This window comes from Salmo salar, chromosome 10 (genome assembly GCF_965601325.2).
Source record: "Salmo salar chromosome 10, fSalSal1, whole genome shotgun sequence".
NCBI classification, from domain to species: Eukaryota; Metazoa; Chordata; class Actinopteri; order Salmoniformes; family Salmonidae; genus Salmo; species Salmo salar.
Genome location: NC_138300.1, coordinates 64,513,585 through 64,537,956, shown reverse-complemented (window position 1 = coordinate 64,537,956; position 24,372 = coordinate 64,513,585). Strand labels below are relative to the sequence as shown.

At 41.9% G+C, this 24,372-nt stretch overlaps 1 long non-coding RNA gene across 1 annotated transcript in view; it reads left to right on the top strand.

The window, feature by feature from the left end:
* Positions 1–1,874: 1,874 nt before the first annotated feature.
* The window catches only part of LOC145858597 (uncharacterized), a 51,827-nt gene continuing 29,329 nt past the window's right edge, over positions 1,875–24,372 (top strand). The window contains exon 1 of the long non-coding RNA XR_014379050.1: positions 1,875–2,096. This is a non-coding gene — a long non-coding RNA (uncharacterized LOC145858597). The remainder of the gene's footprint in view (positions 2,097–24,372) is intronic.

Sequence of the window (24,372 nt, the reverse complement as noted above, 5' to 3'; positions counted from 1 at the left end):
TTTGTGTAGGAAAGAAAAGAAAAACAAGTAGACTAAGATAAACTAAGGAGATAAAACAGTTGCAATGACAGAATACTAAAGTGTCAAGACAGGTCAGGTAATGAAACCAGACAGGGAATAATTGAACTCTCTCTCGCTCTCTCAACGGTGATGGTAACAAAGTCAAACATTCGTCTGACAGTATGCAGTGCAGGTAGAGACCAGTACTATTTACAGCACGGAAATATCACAACACACCACTAACTACTCAAAAGAAGTAGGGGAGGGTTTGAAACAGAATGCAGTGACAGGTCTGGTTAGAGTGTGCTAAAAAGTTATTAGCAGAACAATTGCAGCAATGTGCAACACCTCTCTCTAGTTAGGATCTGATCAACAACAACCAATTTCTGAACCGTCCTCCATTTCCCAGTGAAGGAACATAGACCTACCATCTCTATTTTTACTTCTGCACCACTGTCTCAGGTGTCTACTAGCGATTGTTTGTCACAAAAATCTGTACCCATGAACACAGTTTTAATAACAAACATTTAGGGTACTTCTATAGGTGTTTTAAAGTAGTTAGGGACCTTCTACAGTTTTTTAAAGTAGTTATGGAACTTCTATAGGTGTTTTATAGTAGTCAGGCTACTACTATATGTGTTTTAAAATAGTTAGTCTACTTCTATCGGTGTTTTTAAGTAGTTATGGTACTTCTAGAGGTGTTTTAAAGTTGTTATGGTACATCTACTGGTCTTGGCACAGTATAGACTACTTCTATATGTGTTTTAAAGTAGTTAGGGTTCTTCTATAGGAGTTTTAATGTAGTTAGGGTACTTCAATAGGTGCTTTAATGAAGTTAGGGTACTTCTATAGTCTTTAAAAAAAGTATTTAGCGTACCCCTATACGTGTTTTAATGTAGTTATGGTACTTCTATAGGTGTTTTAAAGTAGTTAGGTTACTTCGATAGGTGTTTTAAAGTAGTTATGGTAATTCTACTGGTCTTGGTACAGTACAGGCTACTTCTATAGGTGTTTTAAAGTAGTTAGGGTACTTCTATATTTGTTTTAAAGTAGTTAGGCTACTTCTATAGGTGTTTTAATGTAGTTATGGTACTTCTATAGATGTTTTAAAGTAGTTAGGTTACTTCTATAGGTGTTTTAAAGTAGTTATGGTAATTCTACTGGTCTTGGTACAGTACAGGCTACTTCTATAGGTGTTGTAAAGTAGTTAGGGTACTTCTATATTTGTTTTAAAGTAGTTAGGCTACTTCTATAGGTGTTTTAATGTAGTTAGGGTACTTCTATAGGTATTTTAAAGTAGTTAGGCTACTTCAATAGGTGTTTTAATGTAGTTAGGGTACTTCTATAGGTATTTTAAAGTAGTTAGGCTACTTCTATTGGTGTTTAATGTAGTTAGGGTACTTCTATAGGGGTTTCAAGTAGTTAGGCTACTTCTATATGTGATGTATAGTAGTTAGGCTACTTCTATAGGTGTTTTAAAGTAGTTAGGCTACTTCTATAGGTGTTTTATAGTAGTTAGGTGTGGCAAAGAAGGGGGTCGAGTGATAAATGGCAGATATGTGAGGGCAGAACTAATAAAAGGGCTCTGCCCGATCACTAAAATGGCCACCCCGATCAGAACTACAGATCACAAAATGGCCGACAATTCCCAGAAGCAAGGGTAACCCTCAGAAGGTGGAGCCGACCCACAGATAAAAGGTCAAGAAAAACCAGGAGGAGAGAGAGAGAGAGAGAGAGAGAGAGAGAGAGAGAGAGAGAGAGAGAGATACAGAGAGAGAGAGAGAGAGAGAGAGAGAGAGAGAGAGAGAGAGAGAGAGAGAGAGAGAGAGAGAGAGAGAGAGAGAGAGAGAGAGAGAGAGAGAGAGAGAGAGAGAGAGAGAGAGAGAGAGAGAGAGAGAGAGAGAGAGATCTATGAACCATAGGGAAAGAGACAATCTACATTGGCTGGATTTACCGTGTATGAGCTGGACTGTTTTGGACTTACCTGTTGGCGTTTAGACCTGGACCTACCGAGAACCAGATTTGTGCACCGATCCCTGCTATCCTTGACCTTACCTGTGGCCTGGGTGGACCAGGACAGCGAAACAAACACACAGGTACTGTCATGTTCGAAATAACTTTCATTCTGGGCTGACTTTGGTGACAGTTTCCCACTTAATTTGTGACAAACGCTCCTAACTTTGAAGAGGTTTGCCACATAGGCTACTTCTTTAGGTGTTTCAAAGTATTTAAGCTACTTCTACAGGTGTTTTAAAGTAGTTAGGCTACTTCTATAGGTGATTTATAGTAGTTAGGGTACTTCTATAGGTGTTTTAAAGTAGTTATGGTAATTCTACTGGTCTTGGTACAGTACAGGCCACCACTATAGGTGTTTTAAAGTAGTTAGGGTACTTCTATAGGTGTTTTAATGAAGTTAGGGATCTTCTATAGTCTTTTAAAAAAGTATTTAGGGTACCCCTATACGTGTGTTAATGTAGTTATGGTACTTCTATAGGTGTTTTAAAGCAGTTATGGTAATATTATTGGTCTTGGTACAGTACTGGCTACTTCTATAGGTGTTTTAAAGTAGTTAGGCTACTTTTGGATGTGTTTAAAAGTAGTTAGGGTACTTCTATAGGTGTTTTAATGTAGTTAGGGTACTTCGATAGGTGTTTTAATGTAGTTAGGGTACTTCGATAGGTGTTTAAATGAAGTTAGGGATCTTCTAGTCTTTAAAAAAAAGTATTTAGGGTACCCCTATATGTGTTTTTAATGTAGTTAGGCTACTTCTATAGGTGTTTTAATGTAGTTGGGTAACTTCTATAGGTGTTTTAATGTTGTTATGGTACTTCTACTGGTCTTGGTACAGTACAGGCTACTTCTATAGGTGTTTCAATGTAGTCGGGCTACTTCTATAGATGTTTTAAAGTAGTTAGGGTCCTTCTATAGGTGTTTATAAAATAGTTTGGCTACTTCTATCGGTGTTTTGATGTAGGTATGGTTCTTCTATAGGTGTTTTATTGTAGTTAGGGTACTTCTATAGTTTGAAAAAAATATTTAGGGTACACCTATATGTGTTTTAATGTACTTAGGGTACTTCTATAGGTGTTTTTTAATGTAGTTATGGTACTTCTATAGGTGTTTTAAAGTAGTTAGGGTACTTCTATAGGGGTTTCAAGTAGTTACGCTACTTCTATAGGTGTTTCAAAGTGTTTAGGCTACTTCTACAGATGTTTTAAAGTAGTTATGGTACTTCTACTGGTCTTGGTACAGCACAGGCTACTTCTATAGGTGTTTTAAAGTAGTTAGGGTCCTTCTATAGGTGTTTTAAAGGAGTTAGGCTACTTCTGTTGGGGTTTTAATGTAGTTAGGGTTCTTCTATACGTGTTATAATGTAGTTAGGGTACTTCTACAGTTTTTATTGAAAGTATTTAGGGTACACCTATACGTGTTTTAATGTAGTTGCGGTACTTCTATAGGTGTTTTAATTTCGTTAGGGTACTTCTATAGGTGGTTTAATTGTTGTTCGGGTACTTCTATAGCTGTTTTAAAGTAGTTCGGGTACTTCTATAGGTGTTTCAATGTATTTAGGGTACTTCAATAGGTGTTTTATAATAGTTAGGGTACGTCTACAGGTGTTTTTAAAGTAATTAGGGTACTTCTATATTTGTTTTAAAGTAGTTATGCTACTTCTATAGATGTTTTAAAGTTGCTATGGTACATCTACTGGTCTTGGTACAGTACAGGCTACTTCTATAAGTCTAGCAGGGCATAGGGTGAGGGTAAGAAGAAAAATTTTAGACTCAGGAACTAGTGATGTAGCTGCTCTGACAGCTGCGTTGAGGGAGGGAGGGAACAGTGTGTGTGTGTGTGTTCCCTTGTGTGCATGTGTTTGTGTGCATGTGTGTGTCGGCGGTGTTGGATGAAGTAGGTGTGTTTTCTTTCTGCCTTGAGGGGCCTCTGCTCTGGGATGGCGGGCGGGCGGGCAGCGGCGGGGTGGAGGACTCAGCTCGAGGCTGGAGAGCACAGCATGGGGGGGCCTTTGTACAGCTGAATCCATTGCACTGTAGCAGTGCATGGCGTGAGGTCACAGAGTCCAGCATTCCTCTGGAGCACTGTCTGTTTACACGACTAGTGGTTGCTGCGCTGAGGGGATGAGGAGGAGGGCTGGGATAAAGGAGGGGGGAACACACACGCCAACACACAAACACACAAGCTCACACATGCATACACTACATAACTACAGCATCAGAAAACACAATTCAATAGTAATTTTAGTGTAAACTAGACAGGTGATGATTGTGCCTCTCTCTCTCTCTCTCTCTCTCTCTCTCTCTCTCTCTCTCTCTCTCTCTCTCTCTCTCTCTCTCTCTCTCTCTCTCTCTCTCTCTGTGGGTCTGACTAGGGCTCTTATGGTGTCATGGATCCCTCTTGAACTTTCATTGCGCACACCTGTCCCTTATTCCCACTGATTTTATTTGTCTATATGTGCCCTTTGTTCACCATGGTGCTGTTGATTATTGTTACTATGTCCATTGGTGCGTGTGAGTACCTGTGCTGTGTGTTTTGGCTTTCGTGCCATTGTGGATTGCGCAGATGATTACGGGTCTCGTCCCGTGGGTTAATCATTGGGCGCTTGTGTTATTTATTCGAAGTACTCCTCGCTCTTTTGTTTTGGGTTTCTACCCTTTGTTTTGTATAGTGTTTGTTTGGTCTTCGTCCCCGTGCCTTTACATGGCACGCTGTAATTTGGGTAAGAAATAAAAAACCCTATTACGAATCCCGAATCATTCATACTGACGTGACATACGGTGACCGTATTACCGCCACATCAGGGGTCACAAGTCATGACGGCAGTCAAATTCCACGTGGCCATTTAGTCACGGTAGTTAGGCTTCTCCAAGCTCTGATGCTGCTGATGGTCATTAGTAGCCTACCAAACTTGCTAACTGCCTGGTACGCAGCACTCTATTGTCCCTCTAATCACGCCGACCTCAATGCAAATGTAATCAAAAATCTACTCAAACACATAGTGAGAGCACATGAGCTCATGCTGCGCATTATTTCTATAGGCTATGCAATTGCATGAGATAACAGTGACGGCCTCTATTAAAAAGAGGAGGCTCCCATCAGCTTTCTATAGGCTACGCCTACTATATTTATTTCTCAACTGTCCTACTTTACAACGGGGTATAGCCTACCTGGCTGGCATGAAAATTAACCATGGGAAAAGTGTCCTCTATTCGCTATTTAAGTGCATAGATGACATGTGTTTCTTCCCCTTCCTCTGTTTTGAGAAAGGGGCATGAAAGTTGTCCATTCTAAATAAAAATTTAAAATCACACATATATTACTGAGTAGATGTAGGCAAGATTAAATCAAGAATAGTCTGATGTGTGACAATATTAGCATATCACTTGTGAATTATATATTATCACTTGTGAACGATGCCCAGCTTATGTGCAGTAAGGCAAGAAACAGTGCATGCCTTTTTTCAAATCATAGTCGCACACCTCATGTAGCCTAGCCGATAGTACACATGCAGCGGGATTTTTTTTATAATTTGGGGAAGATCATTTTCACCATAAAATTACACATTTATAATAAACGCATTACATGCATAATCGCATTTGTGGTCACTTTTGCGAATGGTGTTTTCCCGCTAATTGATTGCATTTTGAATAATTCGCGTTTATACCGTACTGCGTGAGAGGTGCTTCGCAGTACGCAGCCGGGAGAAGGGAATTATAATTAATATATTCAGCCCAAGGGCACAACAGTCACTGGCCGCAAAAGGCATGGATTTTTTTTAGGGGACATTATGGTCACACAAAAGAGATGCCGCCGGGAAATTTGAGGCATTATCAAGTGCTTGTCAAATTGTGAATGAGAGACTGATGAAGTGTGTGCAGCCTGTGCAAAAAACAAAGCAGAGCTCATGCCTTTCATGCGACTTTTTTCAAATCATCATTAGAGTGGCATCATGCAGCCTTAAAATGTATTAAAAATCAAAACATTTGTATCAAACATAATGTTTGCATCAAAACTAAAGTTACATAATAACTCTCAATTCATTTTTAAGCTTATAGGAGTACCTGTTTCTTTGTTAACCACTCAACACAGAATAGCCGCATGTGTGCACTCCCTCAAATCATTTGGAGAAAATATACTTTCTATTTTATTCAGTTATGTTCAATTGTATTCTTCATACTATAAAATAATATAAACGGAATTCTTAGCAAATCTTGTCTGCTAAATGAACTAGCCCAAAGCCATTTGGCATAGCCAGATCAGTGCCTAACGTAAGGACAACACAGAGTCTGCTATTCTGTTCTTCTGAAAGAGACTACATTTTTTTTCATATCATGTTTCTTTTAAATAAATAATGCATTTATTGTGATGGTGTAGGCTATAGTAAATGTACTTTTTATAATGTAGATGTGTGGAAGCCAAGAGATGCTAAATCTGTTCATGTTAATTAACAATCAATCACCGTGAGACCAGCAGTCATTTGCTTGACAATCATCAGCTGACAAAATTTCATGACCACCATAGCCCTAGGTCTGACTCTAAACAGTGGCCTGAAGCCCATCCCTGGCCCCTTCTCTGGGAAATGTGTTTATCTAAAGTACCAAAGTACCAACAGGGAGGCCCTTTTATTAAACTAAGCCGCAATATGAATATGAAATCAACTCTGGGAAACCTTTTCTATTGTTGTCAATTCCTGATTGACCATACTACCATGGTTATATACTGGAAAAAAACTATAACAAAGAGCTTCCCTGGTGGCCCAGAAGATAAAAGACCTAACTTGGGAAATAACAATGCAGGTTCAAATCCCACATGTGCTGATTATCAATATATGAAGTTGAAAAATATGGAAGTGCTTGTGTAGTTAAATGTCCTATGAATGAAAAATATAATGGGGATTTATTCCAATCTGCTTTAATATGTATGCTGAGAACGTTCTGGTCATATTAGGTGCAATTTTTCTAAATGTTTTTGACATTTTCTGAGGACCTCAAAGATTAGATCAAATGTATATTGTGTGAACATCAATGCAATATTATGTTAAACCCAGAACACATTTGCTATGAACATCATAAAAACATAATTATTTCATTCTTACAACATTAAGGGAATGTCCTGTGCAACCTAACTAAACATTTCATGAATGTCATCAAAACTGTGCATATTTTGTGTTTTGGGAACCTATCTCTTGTAATGTACCCACAGCCTCATTAAATATTCTGGGAACCTTTTAAAGAACATACAAAATGGGTTCTGGGAATGTTCTTGCAAATATTTTTTGCAACCTAATAGAAACATTGTAGTAATCAGTACAAATGCAGTTTTTGTGTTTTGGAACATATCTCTTGTCATGTCCACACCATGTTCCACCAACCTAATTAAATATTCTGGGAACCATTAAAGAACAGATTAAATGTGTTCTGGGAACATTTTTGTAACATCAGGTGAATGTTTTTTTCACCCTAAAATAAAAATTGTAGGATATTCTGTACAACTGGACAGTTTTTTTTGTTTTGAGAACATATATTTTGTGATGTCCCCACAATGTTCTCTCCAGGCTTTTCCTACAGCCGAATTAAACATTCTGTGAACCTTTAAAGAACAGATTAAATGTGTTCCAGAAACGTTCTTGCAACATCAGGTGAAAGTTTTATATAAATATTCTATAATCATCACAATGACTGGACAGTTTTTGTGTTACGAGACCATTTGCCGTGACCTAACGAATGTTCTGGGAACATTCACAAAACCAATTTTGATTTCCTGGGAGTACTCTGACAATACTGCTGGCCAGGGAGGGTGGGGTGGGGAATGTAGGGGGGAGAGGTGATGGCGGTCTTGAGCTCTCAAAGACTCCATTGTCTGACAGGCAGAGTGGCAGAGTGGAGCGATGGCTTCACGTGCAGCGCATGACTCTCTCCGGATGCGTCCAAAATGGCACACCAATATTCCCTATGTAGTGCATTACTTTTGACCAGAGCCTCAAGTAGCCAGAGGGCTCTGTTCTAAAGTAGTGCACTATTTAGGGTCTATGGTGACATTTCAGACAAAGACACTCTCTCTCAGCAGCCCATCCCTGCCCCCTAGCATGGCCTGTACGTAGTACGGGAGGAATGCAGCAGTAGCTAGCTGTAAGCATCTCTCCCCAGGCAGGTTAGCCTGTTAGGGCTAGGGGGCAGTATTGACACGGCCGGATAAAAAACGTAACCGATTTAATCTGGTTACTACTCCTGCCCAGTAACTAGAATATGCATATAATTATTGGCTTTGGATAGAAAACACCCTAACGTTTCTAAAACTGTTTGAATGGTGTCTGTGAGTATAACAGAACTCATATGGCAGGCAAAAACCTGAGAAGATTCTGAACAGGAAGTGGCCTGTCTGACAAGTTGTTGTTCATCTTGGCTCTTTTTATTGAAGACTGAGGATCTTTGCTGTAACGTGACACTTCCTACGGCTCCCATAGGCTCTCAGAGCCCGGGGAAAAGCTGAATGATATCGAGGCAGCCCCAGGCTGAAACACATTATCGCGTTTGGAGAGTGGCCGGTCAGAGTACTCTGAGACTCAGGCTCGTGCACGAGGGCACGAGATGTTTTTATTTTCTCTCTCTTTGTACGTATACAAGCTTTCCCGGTCGGAATATTATCGCTTTTTTACGAGAAAAATGGCATAAAAATTGATTTTAAACAGCGGTTGACATGCTTCGAAGTACGATAATGGAATATTTAGACATTTTTTGTCACGAAATACGCCATGCTCGTCACCCTTATTTACCCTTTCGGATAGTGTCTTGAACGCACAAACAAAACGCCGCTGTTTGGATATAACTATGGATTATTTTACAATAGTACATCTAAAATGACTGTGCCTTTAAACAGCTTGGAAAATTCCAGAACATTTGACTCAATTGGAGGTGTACTTGTGAATGTATTTCAAGGCCTACCTTCAAACTCAGTGCCTCTGCTTGACATCATAGGAAAATCAAAGAAATCAGCCAAGACCTCGTTTGGTCTCCTAGAGATGAACGTAGTTTGGTGCAAAAAGTGCAAACCAATCCCAGAACAACAGCAAAGGACCTTGTGAAGATGCTGGAGGAAACAGGTACAAAAGTATCTATATCCACAGTAAAACGAGTCCTATATCAACGTAACTTGAAAGGCCGCTCAGCAAGGAAGAAGCCACTGCTCCATAACCGCCATAAATAAGCCAGTCTTGCGACAACACATGGGGACAAAGATCATACTTTTTGGAGAAATGTCCTCTGGTCTGATGAAACAAAAATAGAACTGTTTGGCCATAATAACCATCGTTATGTTTGGAGGAAAAATGGGGAGGCTTGCAAGCCAAAGAACACCATCCCAACCGTGAAACAAGGGGGTGGCAGCATCATGTTGTGGGGGTGCTTTATTGCAGGAGGGACTGGTGCACTTGACAAAATAGATGGCTTCATGAGGTAGGAAATGTATGTGGATATATTGAAGCAACATCTCAAGACATCAGTCAGGAAGTTATAGCTTGGTCGCAAATGGGTCTTCCAAATGGACAATGACCCCAAGCATACTTCCAAAGTTGTGGATAAATGGCTAAAAGACAACAAAGTCAAGGTATTGGAGTGGCCATCACAAAGCCCTGACCTCAATCCTATAGAACATTTGTGGGCAGAACGGAAAAAGTGTGTGTGAGCAAGGAGGCCTACAAAGCTGATTCAGTTACACCAGCTCTGTCAGGAGGAATGGGCCAAAATTCACCCAACTTATTGTGGGAAGCTTGTGGAAGGCTAATCGAAACGTTTGACCCAAGTTAAAAAAATTTTAAAGGCAATGCAACCAAATACTAATCGAGTGTATGTAAACTTCTGACCCACTGGGAATGTGATGAAACAAAATAAAAGCTGAAATAAATCATTCTCTCAACCATTATTCTGACATTTCACATTCTTAAAATAAAGTGGTGATCCTAACTGACCTAAAATACGGCATTTTTACTGGGATTAAATGTCAGGAATTGTTAAAAACTGAGTTTAAATGGATTTGGCTCAGGTGTATGTAAACTTCTGACTTCAACGGTATATTGTTATTGTTAAATCTCATGGATCTTATGGAGAGGGCCAAAGGGTAACAGTCTGGTTTCAGTGACTGATAAGGTTTGATAGCCGTGGATTAGGGAGGGGTGAGGAATGTGGGCCAAGGTCAGGTCAGATGAAGTTACAAAGAACAGTTCTATTGCGCACACACCACCTAAGTTCCTGCCTAGCAACAGAGATGTATTGGCTGTCTAGATGTGTAAGAAGGAGGCTCCGTCTAATAGGACAGTATAAATACTTGTGCTGGTGGAACCATGTCTTTGTCTTTCCAGCTGTTGGACCCAGTGGGTGAATAAACCTGGCTAGTGTTTATTCACTGTGTTTATTCAGAACCTAATAGTTGGCGTTGATGACAGGATTCACTACGATTTACAGTCTAACTAGAGAGTCCGAATCAGTGAAACAGGAGCCGGCACCAAAAACAAGGTAGCCACAGTACCTACACCTGGTACCACTCATTCTGAAACAATTATAGGATACGGTTTATTCAGTAGTCCCATTGTGATACGACCGGTCGTACATCTATGGTGTAGGGTTAACTCCGTAAGTACAGGACCCGAGATCCATAGGTAAATCTATTGTGTAGGGTTGGTTCCGTACGGATAGGTCCAGAGATCAATAGGGAGATCTATGGTGTAGGGTAGGTTCCGTTAGGACAGGTCCCTAGGTCCATAGCTAACTACAGTGTAGGGTAGGTTCTGTGTAGGATAGGACCCTAGTGGGGGTGTTCCCTGCGAGATCTGTAAGTGGGACGAAAGCCCCAGCCGCGGTGGCCATGAACCAGTAGTGTGTGTGTATGGATAAATTGCCATGCTTGTGTACTAGTACGAAAGGTTGTAGAGAAGTAGTCCATGTAAAGGACAAAGGACGGAAGTGCATATGGTGGAGAATAGGAGATATCTGAGAATATCTGTGTTTAAAGATGAAACATTGTTAGTGAGTGGGAATGTGGATGGTGATGGAAGGTTGCCTACAAGTTCTGGAGGAGAGCCTCATCCATGGTTAGAAAAGCAAAAAACATATTAAAATGTTGTTTGAACATGATTCGAGTGTATTAGCAATAGCAAAAGGGAGAGAGTTTGTTTTATGCCCTATTGGGGCGGGGAACTGTGACAGATTATGTAGAAATAGGAAGACAACTGTGAATAATTTTGGTAATATGTGTTGTCAACAACTGTGATATATGAAGCGTGACACTGTTGTAAGACACTAGGTCTCCCATATTCTCCACTAGTAAATTGGCAGACGCTTTAGTATTGGTTCTATTACAAGGTATCAGATGCTGTGACCAATTAATATGCACAAATATTATAAGTACTCTCCGGGGAAGTGGGTATCATCACCTTGGAAAATTGTTAGTAGATGGCGTGTATTAGATCCGTGAATGAGGAAATCTAAGCACCCTAGACACTGTTGAGAGAGGCACAGAAATAGTCACCATTGAGATGGCATCCATGGAGAAGAAGGAGAAAAATAAAGCAAAGCCATAGAGGCACTAAAAGAAGCACGCAAGCATTTTAAATAATTTGGCTCGAATATGGGAAAATTTTTCAATCTAGATCAAATTGGTCAGCATTTTTCTGCTGAAGGAAAATTCCAATCTAATAAAGAATTCAGAGATGCTATTGTGAGTTGGCACAATGACAAAAGAAAAATCAAAAGCTCAATACAGCAGCGTTTTGATGTCAGTGTTCTATCAACAGAAAAGCAAAACTGATAAAACCAAAATTAGTAGCATCAAAAAGACTGGTTACATGAGTACATTGATAGAATGTTTACATCTGCTTTGATAGCAGGTTTGAAACCTATTATCAAAAAAGACCAATTTCCCAATTTTTTTTTTACATCCATATTTCTCCTCATGCAGGCTGCTGTTGAGCTGTTTGCTGACTGGCTGGTCCTGGGGCTGGCTGAGGGTCAATCTCATCCTCTTCTTCCAACTCACTGTCAGACTCCGAATTGACAGAGACATGATCCTCATATTCTGAAAATTCTTAACCTTGCAAAGTGGAAGGCGCTCCTTCCACACTAACTTCTCTCTCTGCAAAAACATTTTCTAAGGCCCTCTGAGCAGAGATTATTTTTGCCATACTGATTGATTGTGGTAAGGAGCCACAACTATTTATTTGTTGTGTCCCTCCCCCAATTTGCACCTAGCTGGGGTACAGTGTGGAAAAATACTGCATTTTTTTTCAATGTATTGAAATAATGAATCGAAATAATGTATTGTAATAACATTTTGCAGGTTCTCACAAGACATTGTGTAGTATCACACACTACTAAGGGTAAAGAGTGCGAGAAAAGCGGGAGACAGACAGACAGGTTCTTGGTGCTATGTTGAAACAGCAGGCCCAGGGAGGAGGAAAACAGAGTGAAGGCACACAGCAAGCCTTTTTGTTTCATTTTTAAATGTTTTCACATACACAAACAGTTTTACACACTTTCATTAACCTTGGGTCCAGTGGACCAGAACACCACATATGTAATATTAATGTGTAGGGGGGTCCAGTGGACCAGAACACCATATACGTAATATAAATGTGTAGGGGGGTGCACAGTGTGCACTCAATGAAAATGTGTTATTTTACATGTTCTTCACAGAAAATGAGCCAAGGCCAATGAGTCTTAGGTTGAAAATATGATTCATTGTATCATTTGTGACCCGATTCAGGAAGCTAGGCGTATGTCGCAAGTCACGACTTCACAGGAGAGCTGTTTGAACATAAACATTTTTTTTTAATCAAAATGCGTTTTTTGGCAGAAATGCCTTCTCGAACATGTGAAGTTTCATGTGCCTTAATATCAAACGTGTATGCCATCTGTAAATACCAATAAAATTGATAAATTACGAGCCTAGTTGGTTTAGCCACAGAAAAAGTGAGCGACCTTCCCGCTAACCATGATTGGCTGAGATAATGAGTGGGCTGGACATGCTGAGAGATGAGTTTGGATCGGTCTGCCATATAGCACGTGTCTGTCTACTGGAGCTGGTCAGTATGTCTAGGTAATCGTGTCAAACGCGGCTTTTTTTCAAATGTATCGTGTAGTAAATGTTCATAAACCTATTGTCAAGTTAAAGTGTACTGTTAGCTAGCTAATGTTAGCTGGCTGGCTCGCTAGCTAATGTTATGTGTATGCGTTCCACTTTTTGGAGGACCGAGTCTTGAAATCAGTGGAACTCAAGTATGATAGCTAAGGAGATGGCGAAAACACCAGTCTGGATTACATCAAACTAAGGGCAACCATGCATGGCACCAGACAGGATGCGTGCCCAACCATGATGTATACTGGTAAAATACTCTAGCTAGCTACATGTTTAGATGTTACTTGTTTCTAATTTTGACAGAAAGTGGTTTCATTTCAAGTGTACTGTTAGCTAGCTAACTTTAGCTGGCTGGGTCGCCAGCTAACGCTGTGTATGATCTTATTCTTCATTGTGTATGATCTTATTCTACGTATCTCATACACATTTGCTTTACTAGTTATAGCCGTAGAACCTGGTTGGTTAGCTACCTGCAGATTCATGCAGGGTAGTAACGTCATGAGTTGTGATTATGGTCCATTGTTTAACTAGCTAGCTACATGTCTTGACAAAATACTCCATATCCATTTCAATAGAATGCCATTAGCTGGTAAATTCGCTCTGGCTATCTACTCCGATTTCAGACTACGTGTAAGATTGTCTAGCTAGCTACATTTTTAGATATTATACATTTCTAATTTTGACAGGAAGTGGTTTCATTTCAAGTGTACTGTTAGCTAGCTAACATCAGCTGGCTGGGTTGCTAGCTAACATTATGTGTATGATCTTATTCTTCATATCTCAGGCACATTTGCTTATCTAGTTATAGCCATATAACCTGGTTGGTTAGCTACCTGCATATTCATGCAGGGTAGTAACGTCATGAGTTGTGATTATGGTCAATTTTTTAGCTAGCTAGCTAGCTAGCTAGCTACATGTCTTAACAAAAGGCTCAATTCTAATTTTGACAAAGTATTTTCATTTCAAGTTAGTGTAGTTTTAGCTAGCTGGCTCACAAACTAATGTGAAGTCATGCGTTGGGATTCCTTGTTTACCTAGCTAGCTATCTAGCTATATTTCTTAACAGATGACACTTAGTGTGGCAGAGCACAGAATAACTGATGAATTTTTGAACGCTCAACATCCGTTGAATATGTCCAGTGTCAGTAAATGTCGGCAACAAAGCGTAATTCAATTGTTGCCAGCAGCACTGTTACGGTCACCAACGCTCAGGATAACATGAAAACTGCCTAACCAGCTCTGCTAGGGGGAGTAAAATGGTCAGAGTGGGGTGTTCTCTCATTATGTGTAGGTAACCAATGTAATCAGTTAGCTTGGGTGCTTGACTGTCATTGTGAGGTCAGAGCTTTCAGATCAACCCTACTTATTGACCAGAGCGTCCAGTGTGCAATCTGAACGCGAAATGCTCTGAATTTACGAACGGTGTATCGGCTGTCTTCGTGAAGAGAGGACCAAGGCGCAGCGGGTTGCGTGCGCAACATTATAATTTATTAAATGTGAACACCAAAAAACAATAAACAAAGAAACGACAACAGGAAACTGTTTTGCAGGCTACACCAACGCAATGCAAAAACAACTACCCACAATTAACAAACAAAACACATCCCTAATTAAAGGACTCTCAATCAAAGGCAACTACAAACACCTGCCTCCAATTGAGAGTCCAACACCCAATTACCTAACATAGAAAATACTAAACTAGAAAGAACATAGAAATACAAAAACATAACCCGGAAATAATAAATCAAACACCCTTCTAAACAAACCACCACCCTGAACCACATAAAACAAATACCCTCTGCCACGTCCTGACCAAACTACAATCACAAATAACCCCTATACTGGTCAGGACGTGACAAACGGACAATCTGACAGCACAGTTGCAGTCACCAACGTTCTGGATAACATACTGTAACAGCCTAACCAGCTCTGCTAGGGCGAGTAATGTTCAGTGAGCTGTTCTCTCACTCTCTTAGATTTGTTATTTCATTTTTTTATTTCACCTTTATTTAACCAGGTAGGCCAGTTGAGAACAAGTTCTCATTTACAACTGTGACCTTGCCAAGACAAAGCAAAGCAGTGCGAGGAAAAACAACAACACAGAGTTACACATAAACAAACATACAGTCAATAACACAATAGAAAAATCTATGTACAGTGTGTGCAAATGTAGAAGAGTAGGGAGGTAAGGCAATAAATAGGCCACAGAGGCGAAATAATTACAATTTAACATTGGAGTGATAGATGTGCAGATGATGATGTGCAAGTAGAGATACTGGGGTGAAGAAGAGCAAGAGGATAAGTAACAATATGGGATGAGGTAGTTGGGTGTGCTATTTACAGATTGGCTGTGTACAGGCACAGTGATCGGTAAGCTGCTCTGACAGCTGATGCTTAAAGTTAGAGGGAGATATAAGACTCCAGCTTCAGTGATTTTTGCAGTTCGTTCCAGTCATTGGCAGCAGAGAACTGTAAGGAAAGGCGGCCGAAGCTTTGGGGATGACCAGTGAAATATACCTGCTGGAGCGCGTGCTACGAGTGGGTGTTGCTATGGTGACCAGTGAGCTGAGATAAGGTGGGGCTTTACCTAGCAAAGACTTATAGATGACCTGAAGCAAGTGAATTTGGTGACGAATATGTAGTGAGGGCCAGCCAACGAGAGCATACAGGTCGCAGTGGTGGGTAGTATTTGGGGCTTTGGTGACAAAACGGATGGCACTGTGATAGACTACATCCAGTTTGCTGAGTAGGGTGTTGGAGGCTATTTTGTAAATGACATCGCTGAAGTCAAGGATCGGTAGGATGGTCAGTTTTACGAGGATATGTTTGGCGGCATGAGTGAAGGAGGCTTTACATTTACATTAACATTTACGTCATTTAGCAGACGCTCTTATCCAGAGCGACTTACAAATTGGTGCATTCACCTTAAGATATCCAGTAGAACAACCACTTTACAATAGTACATCTATATCTTTTTGGGAGGGGGGTTAGGGGGGATTCATTTATCCTATCCCAGGTATTCCTTAAAGATGTGGAGTTTCAGGTGTCTCCGGAAGGTGGTGATTGACTCCGCTGTCCTGGCGTCGTGAGGGAGCTTGTTCCACCATTGGGGTGCCAGAGCAGCGAACAGTTTTGACTGGGCTGAGCGGGAACTGTGCTTCCGCAGAGGTAGGGGGGGGGGGCAGCAGGCCAGAGGTGGATGAATGCAGTGCCCTTGTTTAGGTGTAGGGACTGATCAGAGCCTGAAGGTAGGGAGGTGCCGTTCCCCTCACAGCTCTGTAGGCAAGCACCATGGTCTTGTAGCAGATGCGAGCTTCAACTGGAAGCCAGTGGAGTGTGCGGAGGAGCGGGGTGACGTGAGGGAACTTGGGAAGGTTGAACACCAGACGGGCTGCGGCGTTCTGGATGAGTTGTAGGGGTTTAATGGCACAGGCAGGGAGCCCAGCCAACAGCGAGTTGCAGTTATCCAGACGGAGATGACAAGTGTCTAGATTAGGACCTGCGCCGCTTCTTGTGTAAGGCAGGGTCATACTCTGTGAATGTTGTAGAGCATGAACCTACAGCATCGGGTCACCACCTTGATGTTAGCGGAGAACGACAGGGTGTTGTCCAGGGTCACGCCAAGGCTCTTAGCACTCTGGGAGGAGGACACAATGGAGTTGTCAACAGTGATGGCGAGATCATGGAACGGGCAGTCCTTCCCCGGGAGGAAGAGCAGCTCCGTCTTGCCGAGGTTCAGCTTGAGGTGGTGAAATGAAATGGGAAGCTCATTCTAGATTTTACTTTGGATTGTAGCTGCTTAATGTGAGTCTGGAAGGAGAGTTTACAGTCTAACCAGACACTTAGTTATTTGCAGTTGTTCACATATTCTAAGTCAGAACCGTCCAGAGTAGTGATGCTAGTCGGGCGGGGGCGGGAGGGTGCAGGCAGCAATCAGTTGAAGAGCATGCACTTAGGTTTCCTATCATTTAAAAGCAGTTGGAGGCCATGGAAGGAGTTTTGTATGGCATTGAAGCTTGTTTGGACGTTTGTTAGCAGTCCAAAGAAGGGACAGATATATACAGAATGGTGTCATCTGTGTAGAGGTGGATCAGAGAATCACCAGCAGCAAGAGCCACATCCTTGATATATACAGTGAAAAGAGTCAGCCCGACAATTGAACCCTGTGGCACCCCCGTAGAGACTTCCAGAGGTATGGACAACAGGCCCTCAGATTTGACACACTGAACTCTATCTGAGAAGTAGTTGGTGAACCAAGCGAGGCAGTCATTTGAGAAGCCAAGGCTACTGAGTCTGCCGATAAGAATGCAGTGATTGACAGAGTCGAAAGCCTTGGCCAGGTCGATGAAGACGGCTGCACAGTACTGTCTTTTATCGATGGCGGTTATGATATCGTTTAGGACCTTGAGCGAAGAGGGGAATGACCGCGGCAGCTTTCCAATCTTTGGGGATCTCAGACGATTCGAAAGAGTGGTTGAATAGGCTAGTAATAAAGATTGCAACATTTTCGGCGGATAATTTTAGAACGAGGAGTCCAGATTGTCTAGCCCAGCTGATTTGTAGGGATCCAGATTTTGCAGCTCTTTCAGAACATCAGCTGTCTTGATTTGGGTGAAGGGGAAGCGGGGGGAGCTTTGGCAAGTTGCTGCAGGGGGTGCTGAGATGTTGGCCTAGGTAGGGGTAGCCAGGTGGAAAGCATGGCCAGTCGTAGATAAATGCTTATTGAAATTCTCGATTATCATAGTTTTATCGGTGGTGACAATGTTTCCTATCCTCAGTCCAGTGGGCAACTGGGAGTAGGTGCTCTTATTCTCCATGGACTTTACAGTGTCCCAAAACTTTTTTGAATTAGTGCTACAGGATGCAAATTTCTGTTTGAAAAAGCTAGCCTTAGCTTTCCTAACTGACTGAGTATATTGGTTCCTGACTTCCCTGAAATGTTGCATGTCTGGAAGTAGCTGGCAAGTTAGTATGGAATGCATGGATCAAACCTTAAAGAGATGGATGGGGCTAAAGCTTAAGAGTGTGTGTGAACAATGCTGAATGGCTGTAGACAAAAAAGGGCTCTCCAATAGTAATACCAAAACATTGAAAGACGGTTTTCTCAAAAGTGAGTTTAAGTTAATCAACTTTCAAAGCAGAATTACTTCCCCATTGTTTCCTCTAATGCAGTGTACGATATACCATTTTGTAGCTCTGAGTCTCTACTTTATCCAATGTAAAAAACAGAACTTCAAATGTTTCTACATAAGACAAAATCCAGGCGGTGAGTCACATTTTCTTTTAGTAAACATTGAAAATGGGTCTCACAGACCCGAACACCACACCAGGGTTATTGAGTGGAGGGAGGACAGTGGACTCCTGGAGAACAAAAGTTATTACCTTTTTGTTTTGCCTGTAATTACAACTTTTGTGTTGCTGATTAAGATTTAGCATTGTGAATACTAACGAAATGTACACTTTCTCTTCCAGGATAGGATGGTGTGTCTCTATCTCTTTTTTTTAATTGTTTCCCAAGGCTGTTGTCTTGGGAGAGCTATTAGTGAAATTCTGCAGTTTTAAAAACTGTAAAGGTACCCGGATCCGGCCGTAAAGGGAGCTCTCAAATAAGTAGGGCCTGGCCAATTGTTTTTCTACGTTTTACCACACACACTAGGACAGGCACACACAACCCACCAGTTATGAATATTTGTTAGTGGTGCTAATACGATGTCTGATTTAATTGTGTGGGGTCTTTTAATTTGGTTTTAGTAGGTTCTTTATTTATTTGAAATTATGTACCTTAACGGGCATACAAATGACATTTTCTGAGGTATCTATTGTCCGAATGTTGGTTGCACCACTGTAAATTCACCTGATAAGAAAGGTACTGAAAAACCCAATGTAAACTGTGTACGCAGAATGATGGAAATGTTTAAAATGTTTTTAAATAAGTAGTCTGAAGTACAGGGAAAGAAAAGGTAAAGAGAACTTAATGATGTTGAATGACAGTTGTTCTGAATTTCTGGTGAGGCCTGATCACCATCACTAGAAAGGCAAGAGATGGATAAGTATAATATGAAGAAGTGTATTGCTGTTGTTGGTTGTATTATTTTGACTTTGTTTCAATACAAATCTCACCAGATTGGATCTGCTGAGTGGCGCAGCGGTCTAAGGCACTGCATCTCAGTGCAAGATATGTACCTGGTTCAAATCCAGGCTGTATCACATAGGGCAGTGCACAATTGCTGCAGCATTGTCTGGGTTTGGCTGGTGTAGCTGCCATTGTAAATAAGAATATGTTCTTAACTGCCTAGTTAAATTACAAATGTAATAGAGCTGAGTATAGGTAATAAAGTATTGTATTTATAACTTATAGTGTCAGCAGGGGCCCGGGATGCTGCTAGTTGGTTGGTTGGCTCCATGGCTCTCTGTCTGCTTGCCTGCCTGTCTGTCTTTCTGTCTGTTTGCTCAATTCAAATATGTTAGTGAGAAACCTCAGGCCCAATGACAGAGAGATTATTGACTGACTGATGACACAAGGGGGTTGGAGAGAGGAAGATTGCTGATAGAGAATATGACCAGCCTGGTCCAAATCTATTTTTGGTGTACATGTTTGGCATGACAATGACCATAGAAGTGTGCATACAGCACAAATAGTTCTAACCATTACCTGACAGACATATTCTTTCTGAAAATAGTGATGAAGAGCGAGAAAGGGAGCAAATGATAGATATTAAACTGTTATCATTTGCTATATTCTACACTGAACAAAAACATAAATGCAACATGTAAAGTGTTGGTCCCATGTTTCATGAGCTGAAATAAAAGATCACAGAAATGAACAAAAAGCTTACTTCTCTCAAATGTTGTGCACAAATTTGTTTACATCCCTGTAAGTGAGCATTTCTCTTTTGCCAAAATAATCCATCCACCTGACAGATGTGGCATATCAAAAAGCAGATTAAACAGCATGCTCATTAAACAGGTGCACCATGTGCTGGAGACAATAAAAGGCTACTAAAATGTGCAGTTTTGTCACACAACGCAATGCCACGGATGTCTCAAGTTTTGATGGAGCTTGCATTTGACATGCTGACTGCAGGAAGTTCCACCAGAGCTGTTGCCAGAATTGAATGTTCATTTCTCTACTATAAGCCGCCATAAGCCGTTTTAGAGAATTTGGCAGTACGTCCAACCGGCCTCACAACCACAGACCACGTGTAGGGTGTCATGTGGGCGAGCGGTTTGCTGATGTCAAAGTTGTGAACAGAGTGCACCATGGTGGTGGTAGTGTTATGGTATGGGCAGGCATAAGCTACGGACAACAAACACAATTGCATTTTATCGATGGAAATTTTAATGTACAGAGATACCGTGACGAGATCCTGAGGCCATTTGTGAGGCCCATTTCTTTTAAGGTATCTGTGATGAACAGATGCATATCTGTATTCCCAGTCATGTGAAATCCATAGATTAGCGCCTAATTTATTTATTTGGCCTTCCCTGTAGCTCAGTTGGTAGAGCATGGTGTTTGCCAGCACAGAAAAAAAAAGTATGAAATGTATGCATTCACTACTGTAAGTCGCTCTGGATAAGAGCGTCTGCTAAATGACTAAAATGTAAGAAAATGTAATGTAAATGTATTTCAATCGACTGATTTCCTTATATGAACTGAAACTCCATAAAATATTTAAAATTGTTGCGTTTATATTTTTGTTTGGTATATAATATCCACAGCGCATCCCTGAGTGGAACTGCAAGTGGTCTCCCTAGTTCTCACAATCCTTCTATTCAACAACTTATACAGTACACACAGCACTTTGTGGACAACAAAAGAGCCATCTACCTGTCCACCAGACTCTATACTCCACCACTACCACATATCTACATTACTAAATACATGTGTATGTATAGTGCCTATGCTATCGTGTGTGTGTGTGTGTGTGTCTGTGCCAATGTTTGTGTTGCTTCACAGTCCCTGCTGTTCCATAAGGTTATTTCAGATAGTGCTAAATACGGCTGCTAGAATCTTGACTAGAACCATATTACTCAAGTGCTGGCCACTGGCTTCCTGTTAAGGCGAGGGCTGATTTCAAGGTTTTACTGCTAACCTACAAGGTATTACACAATGTAAATGTACTTTCTCCTACCTATCTCTCTGATTTGGTCCTGCTGTACATGCCTACACATATACTACCGTCCCAAGATGAAGGCATCCTTATTGTTCCTAGAGGGCTTTCTCCTATAGAGCTTCATTTTTATGGAATGGTCTGCCAATCCATGTGAGACGCAGACTCGGTTTCAACCTTTACGTTTTTACTGAAGACAAACCTCTTCAGTAGGTTCTATGATTGAGTGTAGTCTGGCCCAGGGTTGCGAAGGTGAACGGCAAGGCACTGGAGTGACGGACCAACCTTGTTGTCTCTGCCTGGCCGGCTCTCCTCTCTCCACTGGGATTCTCTGCCTCTGATCATATTACGGGGGATGAGTCACTGGCTTGCTAGTGCTCTCCCATAGTGTCCCTAGGAGGGATGCATGACGTCAAGCTTTTTTTGCTGTACTCAACTTGAGTGGGTTGAGACACTGACGTGATCTTCCTATCCAGTTGTGTGCCCCATCGGGCTTGTGCGTTGGGGGAGATCTTTGTGGGTTATACTCCGCCTTGTCTCAGGGTAGTATGTTGGTGGTCTGTTGATATCCCTGTGGTGTTATTGGGGCTATACTTTGGCAAAGTGGGTTGAGACACTGACGTGATCTTCCTATCCAGTTGTGTGCCCCATCGGGCTTGTGCGTTGGGGGAGATCTTTGTGGGTTATACTCCGCCTTGTCTCAGGGTAGTATGTTGGTGGTCTGTTGATATCCCTGTGGTGTTATTGGGGCTATACTTTGGCAAAGTGGGTTGAGACACTGACGTGATCTTCCTATCCAGTTGTGTGCCCCATCGGGCTTGTGCGTTGGGGGAGATCTTTGTGGGTTATACTCCGCCTTGTCTCAGGGTAGTATGTTGGTGGTCTGTTGATATCCCTGTGGTGTTATTGGGGCTATACTTTGGCAAAGTGGGTGCGGTTATATCCTGCCTGGTTGGCCCTGTCCGGGGGTATCGTGGGAATTGCCCGCCCACCCCCTCCCATCTGGTGTAATTCTCCTGACTTATCTGGTGTCCTGTCTGATCTTAAGGTCTGTCTGTCTGTCTGTCTGTCTGTCTGTCTGTCTGTCTGTCTGTCTGTCTGTCTGTCTGTCTGTCTGTCTGTCTGTCTGTCTGTCTGTCTGTCTGTCTGTCTGTCTGTCTGTCTGTCTGTCTGTCTGTCTGTCTGTCTGTCTGTCTGTCTGTCGTCACGCTGATGATCCAGTTTCTGCTGTTCTGCCTGCGGCTATGGAACCCGGACGTGCTAGGTTGTCCAAGGCCTGCTGTGTCGACCTTCTCTCTTGATAGCGATTACAGCATCGCTTCTTCTTTGTTACGCTACAAGCTTGGCACACCTGTATTTGTGGAGTTTCTTCCTTGCAGATCCTCTCAAACTGTCAGGTTGGATGGGGAGCATTGCTGCACAGCTATTTTCTGTTCTCTCCAGAGATGTTCGAACAGGTTCAAGTCCGGGCTCTGGATGGGCCACTCAAGGACATTCAGAGACTTGTCCCGAAGCCACCCCGGCGTTGTCTTGGCTGTGTGCTTAGGGTTGTTGTCCTGTTGGAAGGTGAACCTTCGCCCCAGTCTGAGGTCCTGAGCACTCTGGTGCAGGTTTTCATCAAGGATCTCTCTATACTTTGCTCTGTTCAACTTTCCCTCGATCTTGACTAGTCTCCCAGTCCCTGCCGCCAAAAAACATCCCCACAGCATGATGCTGCCACCACTGGGCTTCACCATAGTGTTGGTGCCAGGTTAACTCCAGATGTGACACTTGGCATTCAGGCCAAAGGGTTCAATCTTGGTTTCATCAGACCAGAGAATCTTGTTAGGTGCTTTTTGGCAAACTCCAAGCAGGCTTTTACGTGCTTTTTACTGAGGAGTGGCTTCCATCTGACCACTCTACCATAAAGGCCTGATTGGTGGAGTGCTGCAGAGATGGTTGTCCTTCTGGAAGATTATCCCATCTCCACAGAGGAGCTCTGTCAGAGTGACCATTGGTTTCTTGGTCACCTTCCTGACCAAGGCCCTTCTCCCAAGTTTGTTCCAGCAGCGAGCTCTAGGAAGAGTCTTGGTGGTTCCAAAATTCTTCCATATGGATGCCACTGTGTGCTTGGGGACCTTCAATGCTGCAAAACATTTTTGGTACCCTACACCAGATCTGTGCCTCGACACAATCCTGTCTCGAACTCGACCTCATGGCTTGGTTTTTGCTCTGACATGCACTGTCACCTGTAGGACCTTATACAGCCAGGTGTGTGTTTTTCCAACTCATGTCCAATTGAATATACCACAGTTGGACTCCAATGAAGTTGCAGAAACATCTCAAGGATGATCAATGGAAACAGCATGCAATTGAACTCAATTTTGAGTCTCATAGCAAAGGGTCTGAATATAGTGCCTTGCAAAAGTATTCATCCCCCTTGGCGTTTTTCCTATTTTGTTGCATTACAACCTGTAATTTAAATGGATTTTATTTGGATTTCATGTAATAGACACATACAAAATAGTCAAAATTGGTGAAGTGAAATGTGAATAAGAAGTTTTTTTAAATAATTCTTAAAAATAAAAAACAGAAAAGTGGTATGTGCATATGTATTCACCCCCTTTGTTATGAAGACCCTAAATAAGATCTGGTGCAACCAATTACCTTCAGAAGTCACATAATTAGTGAAATAAATGTCACGACTCCCGCCGAAGTCGGCTCCTCTCCTTGTTCAGGCAGGCGGTTGACGTCAGCGGTCTTCTAGCCATCGCCGCTCCACCTTTCATTTCCCATTTGTTATGTCTTGTTTTCCCGCACACCTGGTTTACATCCCCTCATCATCTACATGTATATTATCCTCTGTTCCCCCCATGTCTGTGTGTGTAATTGTTCGTTACGTTTATTGTGTGATGCAGCTGGCTGGTTTTTTCCGGGTATTGTTTTGAACCTGTGGTATTGTATTGTTGTACATTATTTGTGTGACTAGTGTGCTATTCGCTTTTGCCTTTGGCTGGAGTGTCGGGACCCTGTTGCGTCCGACTGATTTGCTTCTGCCAATTAAAGTGTGCCTGTTCACTCATCTCTGCTCTCCTGCACCTGACTCCAGTTGACCAGTTGCACACCCCAGTCTGACAATAAAGTC